This window comes from Amblyomma maculatum, chromosome 10, assembly GCF_055883805.1.
Source record: "Amblyomma maculatum isolate TAMU_Amacu chromosome 10, ASM5588380v1, whole genome shotgun sequence".
Taxonomy (NCBI): Eukaryota; Metazoa; Arthropoda; class Arachnida; order Ixodida; family Ixodidae; genus Amblyomma; species Amblyomma maculatum.
The window spans coordinates 162,181,653-162,191,943 of NC_139353.1; positions in this window are offsets into that span (position 1 = coordinate 162,181,653).

Sequence of the window (10,291 nt, forward strand, 5' to 3'; positions counted from 1 at the left end):
GGGTCACTAGGGCTGCCTTATGGGCTTCAATTGGTTTAGGTAGCATGGTAAAAATTCCCAACTGCAGTAGTCGATCTGAGTTGGCGTATACCGGCAAGCCAAGGGCCGCTTTGTATGCTGTTTTAATTATGCTATGACGTGCATCTTCGTCCCTACGACGTGGATGATAGTACGGGCAGGCGCATATGATTCTGCTCATCATGAAGGCTTGAATGATCCTGCACAGGTCGGCTTCTCTCATACCCCTGCGACGTGTGGCAATGCGCCTCACCCGCCCACCTATCTGGTGCGCCGTGATCCGTAGCCGCGTATAGCTCCTATGTTCTGCGTATTATTCTGAATCAATTTTCCGAGAACTCTAATCGTGGCTACCGGGGGTATCGGATGTTTGTCAATGTGTAACTGGATGGGTTCTCGAGAATCTACGTCTGCCTGTGAAGCTTGTTTGCTCCTTATAACTAAGAGTTCCGATTTAGCCGGTGAACACGTAAGGCCGTTTTCCTGCACGTAAGACTGTAACGTGTCGATAGCTCGCTGTAATGACTCTGTAATCTATTCATCGGAGTCAGAATTGGGCCATATGGTGATGTAGTCGCCGTATATGGAATGATGTATGTGTGGGATATCCAACAGACGCGGGAGGCCGCTCATTGCGATGTGGAAAAGGTGAAAATACAGCGCTTTGTGGTGTTCCTCTTGAAGAGTAAACCAATTTGGAACACCGCTGAATCCTGCTTTGTTGTTTTTGTTGAGACTGAAGGAAGAAAGAAAAGAAAATTCCCGGGCCTGCTACTGGCTCTGTAGCAGAGCCACTTCCACTGCCCCGTGCGGACAGGAGAAAATACAGAAGAAAAAAGAAGAGGGAAGAAAGACGCGCTTCGCAACAGCCGTCGTCCACCACTGAAACGGTACCGGATGCAGTGACGGCCTACGACAAATAAAAATTTGGTTGCAGGCTAGCCTTGGCCGCAAGCGGCAGTGACGTCCCAGCACGTTGTGCCAGGAGCAACCACCCTTCCTTATCCTGCTGTACAGCGTCTGCTTCTGTATGCTGTGGGGTGCGGCGTTCGAGGAACGCAGCCGCCAGTTGTCTTTTCTTGTAAGCTAAGTGCGTTTCGATGGCGGCGACGCGGAGAGGTGTCCGTGGGCTTATAGTGCCTCGATGCGCGCGCCCTCGCGCCCTCGACGGGTGGAGACAACTCCGCCATATTTTGGCCCACTCTTCTCATAGTGCTTCAGGAGCGTTCCTGTTATTTACAATCCCAATCTTGAACGCGCACCAAGGAACACCACGCGACAGGAGCGATGGCGTACCATCCCAACGCACATTTCTAGGAGAAAGTGCGATATACTGCGCCTTTCTTCCAGCAGTCTCATCTTGTCTAGCGCTCCTGCCATCTGCAAACCCAAACTTGAACGCGCGCCAAGGAACGCCACGCGACAGCCGCCGCATAAGCGGGACACATTTGCGTGGGCTCAAATATGGAGGCGTAGGCGAGTTGATTGATTGAATGTCCTTTATTGAATGGGAAGGCTCATGCCATGGATGGGGGTAAAAGGGAGTAGACAGAATCTTCATTGTTTAGGTCACCACTCAAATCATATTGCTCTAACCAGGCCACTTAGTGAGGCATACTTGGCAAACATCATCTGTGTGTGTTAGCATCAGTTTCTAGAAGGGAACGGTAGTTCAGGAGGTAGGATTTGATCTCGGAGCGTCCAGTAGAAAAGACAGGGCAATCCCAGAGTAGATGAGATATGCCGCCGTGAGTTAGAGTCGTAGAGTGGAGGCACGTAATCATTTTCTCTGTATACTGACGCCAGCGGGTCATACTACGTGGCGTGTAAGCCGCATGGGCGATGAGCTTATTCAAAAAACTTCTTGACTTCGGGTGAGGTGGGTTTTTCGCGTAAAAGGTGGGTCTGCTGTGGCCACCTGCATGCGATGCTAACTGAGGCTACGAAGACTGGTCTGAGTATAGTGCATAAGGGCAAGAGAAGGGGTGTGTTGCCCGCCCAAGGTCGGGCAAGGATGAAGCAAGGGGGGTGGGGAAGTATATGTGGTCATCCCACCTGCCAAGGGTGGTGGTGGTGGTGACAAACGTTTATTGATTTGAAATGGGTGGAGGTATGCATGAACCGGATCTTTGAATATCCAGCCCTTACAGATACTAGGTGGGGTCCCAAGTACGGGACTCCAGTGGCCTCGGCCGCTGCCCGGACGCGCTCGACCAAGGCCTTTTGGGCCTGCAAGGGCATAGCAGCCAAGCAGGGTCGCCTCCCAGTCCTCCCGAACGGGGTTGGGGTGAGGAGGAATAGCTGGGTTGGATGGGCAAGCGAGCACCATGTGGTAGATGTCCGGAGACTTCTCCGCACAGTGCGGACAACTGCACGTGAAGGAAGGATTAAAATGTTTTAGTTTTAGTGCTGCCGGGCACAGCAGAGTGTTGGTATACAGACGGAGTAGAAGCCGCTCCTCCGTCTTAGATATACCTTTACTCGGGCGAGGGTAAAGACTATGGCAAGATTGATTATAAAGAACAATGTCTTTAAAAGAATACGCGGGCTCGAATTCGAAATCCTGATCCAGGGGGTCGAGATGACACACACACACACACACACACACACACACACACACACACACACACACACACACACACACACACACACACACACACACACACACACACACACACACACACACACACACACACACACACACACACACACACACACACACACACACACACACACACACACACACACACACACACACACACACACACACACACACACACACACACACACACACACACACACACACACACACACACACACACACACACACACACACACACACACACACACACACACACACACAGTGATGTTATTTTATGGGCCCAGGTCCGTTCAGGAGCTCCGGCAGGTAACAGGGCAGGTTCACAGACACACGCATGCTTTTCTTTTCTTGAGCAACGTATCACGGGCCACACACATGCATACAGCCTAGCTTGCTACTTAGTGGGACATATACAAACACACAAAACCGTCCTACTTCTGTTTGTCCGCTCGTGCACTCGATGCCGGTGCAGGCGAGTCCGCCGGTGCTTGGCGTCCGGTTGAGGCAAGACCAGCGACCGGGGTGTGACGCGGCCTCTGTTAACGCCCAGTCGCCCGAGGACTCGGTAGCGCGGCAGGCCACGCTCCGGCGTCTGTGTCCGGCGTCTGCTTTGCAGTCCGGGGTACTGCAGTGGTCACGCCCGGGTACTGCAAAGGCACCAGTGCGGTGGGCAGGCACGATGGAGCAGTCGAGCTGCCTCCGGAAGTCGTTCTCAGGCTGGCGAAGCGCTGGGCGGCACGAGACCCCGGACCAGGTACCCGGCAGGTGCTGGCGAGCCGGCCTTGTACGCCAGGCCCAAGAAGATGAACTCAGCTGCCAGCGACGCCCAGGAACGTCCGCCCCGTTCTCTTGACCGAACAACCTCTGCGCACTGGCACGCCCCGCACGCGGCCGCACTTCACTTCTTTTCGAGCAGCCCGCACACTCGCCACAATCACCATCATCACAACTTCCCCCGTTCCAAGACAGTTTCTTGCAACTGTTCTGGCGCCGGGGAGAGGGGGGGACGTGGCGGAAAATGCACAAACTACACAAATAACCACAATGCAGACGCCCACAAAACTCTTCACAATCGACACATCATCCACAATCCCCAATCCAACACACCAGTTCGTTTTTTTGTTTTGTAAATCTCTTTTCAGTCAGCAAAACACACTACTACACCTTTCACACACGGCTCATGTAATCGGCACCGACGTTATCGCTCCCTTTTATGTAGTCTATGCTGAAGTTGTATTCCTGGAGGAATAAACTCCACCGCAACACTCGATTGTTCACATGCTTCGCGGATTGCAGGTACTGGAGCGGCTGGTGATCAGATTGGATGGTGAAATGTTTGCCATACACATAAATATGAAACTAACTTCTGCACCGCCCTGACAAGAGCTAGACATTCTCGCTCAATCGTTGAATAGCGTGTTTCTCGGGGTAGCAGATTGCGACTAGCGTAGGCAACTGGATGTAAGATACTATTGTTGCCAGTTTGCAAGAGTACTGCTCCGGGACTTATGGTGGATGCGTCTGTACGAAACACGAAGGTTTTCGAGAGATCAGGAGCCTGTAAAATAGGAGTCTGACTGAGTTTTGCTTTCAGGGCAGTGAACGCATGTTCATGCACTGGTTGCCAAGAAATGGCATTAGGCTGTCCTTTGCTGATGAGATCTGTCAAGGGCTTGGTGATTTCGGCATAACGGGGAATAAACTTCCGGTAATAACCAGCCAATCCAAGAAACAACTGCATAACTTTCTTAGTTGTTGGCCGTTTCGCCCCTAATATCTTGTCTAAGGTTTTTAGGAGGGGTTCTACCCTGCCGTTTCCAATACGGTGACCTAAGAAACAGATAGACCGCTCTCCTATTTCACACTTGCTCGGTTTTATGGTCACGTGTGCCCGCTTGATCCTCGCGAATACTGTTTTCAGCGTTTCCATATGTTCCTGCCATGTGTCAGTAGCGATGACCACATCATCGAAGTAGTGGTAAACGTTATTCACATCGCCCAGCACAGCAATCATGAGTCGTACGAACACTGCAGGGGCAGGTTTGATTCCGAACGGCATGTATAGAAAATGGTACAGTCCTGACATTCTAGAAAACGCTGTTTTCTCACGACTGTTGTAGGCCATTGGCACTTGCCAGTACACTTTTGTGAAGTCAAACTTGGAAAAGCAAGTCTTCGTGCCGACAAGAGTAAGAACTTCTTCAATGCGTGGTATTGGCTCGCTGTCCGAAATTAGTACTTTGTTCAGCTCCCGAAAATAGATGCAGAGTCTAAGTGTCTGGTCAGGTTTCTTTACGACTACTATTGGAGCATGATAAGGGGATTTCGATTTCTCAATGATCCCCATCCTCAACATTTCCTGCACCTCTTTCTCTACACTTTCACGTAGAGGAAATGGAATGGGGTACTGCGGAATATGTATGGGTTCATTAGATGTCAATCTGAGAGTGCACTCTGTAAATGTGGTCTTTCCCGGAAAGTCTGGGAAAATCCCCTCGAATTCTTGGAGCAAGCCACGCACTTCTTCAGCTTGCACTTCCGAGAGACTTGACGCCAACTTGACGTCCGTTTCGCACTGCGTTCGATGCAAGCTCACAGAAGGTAGTTCTACTGAGTCCTCTTCAGGTGTCTCTATGTCCGGTGAGGTGGAGTCGAGTTCAGCAGCTGCTGAGACTGGATGAATAGCCGGAGGGTTTCGTTCTTCGTACTTCTTCAACATGGTAACGTGAAAAAGTTTCCTTTTATGTCCTAGGTCCGCGATGTAGTACACATCGTTTCTACGGTCTATCACATCGTATGGACCTTTCCACTGCATGAGCAGCTTATTGGATTCGGTCGGTAACAAAATCAGAACCTTGTCACCTGATTTCAGTTTTCTGGGCCGACTTTTCCGGTTATATTACAGTTTCTGTTTCTGACGTGCTCGTGCTAGTTGTTCGTGAGCAATCCGGCACGTATCCTCCAAACGGTTTCTGAGCTCGACGAGGTAGGTGTACGTTGACCGAGTATCTCCATCGATATGCTGATTGGTCCAGAGCTCCTTAAGTGCTGTTAGTGGTCCTCGCACATGACGGCCGTAAATCAACTCAAAAGGAGAAAACCCAAGGCTTGCTTGTGGAACTTCTCGGTATGCAAACAGTAACGGTGCCAGATACCTATCCCAAGACCAAGGTTTTTCTTGGCACATTCTCTTCAGCATAGTTTTCAATGTTCCATTGAACTTCTTCACAAGACCATTTGCCATGACATGGTAAGGTGATGTCTTCAGAAGCTTGATGGAAAGAAGACGACCAACTTATGAGCTCTGAGGTGAACGTGGTTCCTTGATCGGTCACCATTTCTTTCGGTATGCCAATGCGGGAAAACATCTCATCGAGGGCTTCAGCAACATGCACAGCATCAATAGCTAGAAGGGCGACGGCGTCTGGGTACCGTGTTGCAAAGTCTATCAAGGTGAGCACATATCGGTTTCCTTTATCAGACGTAGGTGAGAAAGGTCCTATGAGATCGACGGTCACTCGTTCGAAAGGAGTGGTAATCAGTGGCATGTTGCCCAAAGGGGCAATGCCAACTTTGCCTTTCGGTGTTGTTCTCTGACACTTATCACATGACTTAACAAATCGTTTAACATCTCCACGTATGTCAGGCCAATAAAAGTCCTGAAGTATACGATCAGTAGTGCGTCTGATCCCTTGATGTCCGGCCATATAACTTTCATGTGCTATTTGTAAGACTGATTGCCGGAGTTTTTGTGGAACAACAACCTGCTTGAAGATCCTTCCCGATGTCATACAGTAATATCGATAAAGAATATCCTCTTCTTCACAAAAATGGTACGAATTACCTTGACCTGATCGGAATTTCTTATCTACCTTAAGGAAGAGCTGTTTTAAGGGTACATCTTTCTGCTGCTCTTCCGCTAACTGGTCCTTTGTCATGTCACACAGAAGAATGGGTGGCACGCACAGCGGCGTTTTCCTTTCTGTTGGCTTGGCCAAGGCTGCAACACATCGTCTAAAATTCACAGGTCGCTCCTGTTCCTGGGAATCCTGCGAGGTATGAAGCTCTAGGCTGCTTGAGGTCATCCTGTCGTGATTGGGATCATCTGGGGCCCTGACACTTGGTATATTCCCAAGCACGAGATCATACAAGGGCCGCCTCATGCAAAGCGCGGTCACCTCGCCTATGAAATATGGCGTGTCCACTGGTACTCTTGCCACCGGTAACTGGGTGACCGTACCATCGACAAGTACTATCCACTCGGTCTGCCCCGTGAAGCAGTTCTTTGGGACCAAACCACGGCGGACAATAACGACATTACTACCAGTGTCTCGAAGCACGCACACTTGTTTTCCCATCCAAACCCTTCTACAATGGGCATTCTTTCTGTTGAATTCTGAGGTGCGTCATCACTGACCTGTGCCTAACTGCTAGAGTCGGATGGGCTCCGGGCCGTATGCCAGTCAAGATGATCAGCACGTTTGGGAGCATGAATTGCAGAGCATGCGGCACTCTGTTCTTCCTCTAGGTGCCGATTCCTGCAGTTTTTGGCCTTGTGTCCGACCTTTTCACACGAGTTGCACTTGAGCACCGGTCTAGTGGACGTGCGGCAATCGGAAGCCCGATGTCCTGGACGATTGCACAACATACACCGCAACTGGGGTTTATTCGGCAGGTTGACGGAACTCTTGGTATGAGGTTTCTCTTCGCCAGGAACTTTACCGATGTTCGAATAGTTCTGAGCTTCCAAGAATCGATCGGTTGCGTCTGCCATAATGTCGAGCGTCTTGCACTCCCGTTCTTTCAAAAACACAACGAGTTTCGGGTGGCAACACCACAGGAACTGCTCACCGATCACATGATCGCGCAGGTCTTCAAATGTCTTGGGAACACTCGCCATTTCGATCCAATGGTCGGAGTAACCCGAAAGCCTGGCGGCTAACTGCCTTCCCGTCTCGCCATCTTCTGCTCGAGCCTTTCGAAATTTTTCATGGTAACCTTGAGCCGTGAATTTAAAGTGCTGCAGAAGAGCCTTTTTGACCTTTTGGTAGTCTAATGAATCTGCAGCTGACATCCTGCCAATCACGGTCAAGGCTTCCCCAGTTAGGCACATGCTTACGGCCATAGCCCATTTATCTTGAGGCCAGTCCTGTCCCACTGCCACACGCTCAAACCGTTGTAAATAGGCATGCAGCTCATCCCGTCGCTCGTCGAATAGGGGTAGCAGCTTTTGAGGGTTGAAAAGCTGTACTTGTGGCGCTGACACTATGGGCTCAATAACTTCTGTCGCGTTTCTCCTCGCTCCTTCTTGGAGTCTGAGTTTCAATACTAAGATTTATTTCTCTCTCTCCGCGGCTAACCGACTTTGCTCTCTTTCAGCAGAACGTTCGGCCCTTTGCTCCGCGCGTTCCTTATCTATCCAATCCCGCAACTCAGTGCCGGAGAAACCCAGCTGCGCGCCCAGCGCGGCTAGACGTTCAAGGTCCATCTTCGCTCAAATGTAGCGATGCGCGTGAACCCGTCCTCGATACTCTGCTCTCTCTCTCTGAATGATTATTTCCTCGAATCTACTAATTTCTCGGATCCTGGCAGGCTCGCCAAATTGTGATGTGATTTTATGGGCCCAGGTCCGTTCAGGAGGTCCGGCAGGTAAAAGAGCAGGTTCACAGACGCACGTACGCTTTTCTTTTCTTGACCAACGTATCACGCGCAGTACACATGCATACAGCCTAGCTTGCTACCTAGTGAGACATATCCAAACACACAAAACCGTCCTACTTCTGTTTGTCCGCTCGTGCACTCGATACCGGTGCAGGCGAGTCCACCGGTGCTCGGCGTCCGGTTGAGGCAAGTCCAGCGGCCGGGGTGTGACGCGGCCTCTGTTCATGCCCAGTCTCCCGAGGACTCGATAGCGCGGCAGGCCACGCTCCGGTGTCTGTGTCCGGCGTCTGCTTCGCAGTCCCGGGTACTGCAGTGGTCACGCCCGGGTACTGCAAATGCACCAGTGCGGCGGCCAGGCACGATGGAGCAGTCGAGCTGCCTCCGTAAGTCGTTCGCAGGCTGGCGAAGCGTTGGCGGCACCAGACCCCGGACCAGGTGCCAGGCAGGTGCTGGCGAGCCGGCCTTGTACGCTAGGCCCAAGAAGATGAACTCAGCTGCCAGCGACGCCCAAGAACGTCCGTCCCGTTTTCTTGCCCGAACATATTCTCGCGCACTGGCCGCCCCGCACGCGGCCGCACTTCACTTCTTTTCGAGCCACCCGCACACTCGCCACAAGCACCATTACACACACACACACACACACACACACACACACACACACACACACACACACACACACACACACACACACACACACACACACACACACACACACACACACACACACACACACACACACACACACACACACACACACACACACACACACACACACACACACACACACACACACACACACACACACACACACACACACACACACACACACACACACACACACACACACACACACACACACACACACACACACACACACACACACACACACACACACACACACACACACACACACACACACACACACACACACACACACACACACACACACACACACACACACACACACACACACACACACACACACACACACACACACACACACACACACACACACACACACACACACACACACACACACACACACACACACACACACACACACACACACACACACACACACACACACACACACACACACACACACACACACACACACACACACACACACACACACACACACACACACACACACACACACACACACACACACACACACACACACACACACACACACACACACACACACACACACACACACACACACACACACACACACACACACACACACACACACACACACACACACACACACACACACACACACACACACACACACACACACACACACACACACACACACACACACACACACACACACACACACACACACACACACACACACACACACACACACACACACACACACACACACACACACACACACACACACACACACACACACACACACACACACACACACACACACACACACACACACACACACACACACACACACACACACACACACACACACACACACACACACACACACACACACACACACACACACACACACACACACACACACACACACACACACACACACACACACACACACACACACACACACACACACACACACACACACACACACACACACAAACACACACACACAATGCTGGGATCTCTGTACCCAGATGTTTAACTTAGTAAACCGATAACTGGTGTGCACCACAAAAATGCTGTACCTCGGCAGAAGTTTTATTCCCAGAAAGAGTGAGTACGTCTTAGCCCCCTTCGCACAGATAGATAGGCACGTGCCATGGACCTGATACATTTAAGCTGCACGCGAAATCGGCAAGTACCATCGACGCCGTGGCGGAAATGCGTTCAGAAAGGCGTACCCGAACAGATCGTCCTCGCTGGGTTTCATGCATGTCAACGCTACTCTGTGCATCTTCAAGTCGGTCTACAGAGCAAATTATAGAAGAAGGGCTTCTACCAGATAGTATTGATTGACGTTCCTGCTTAGGCACGTCATTACTGGGG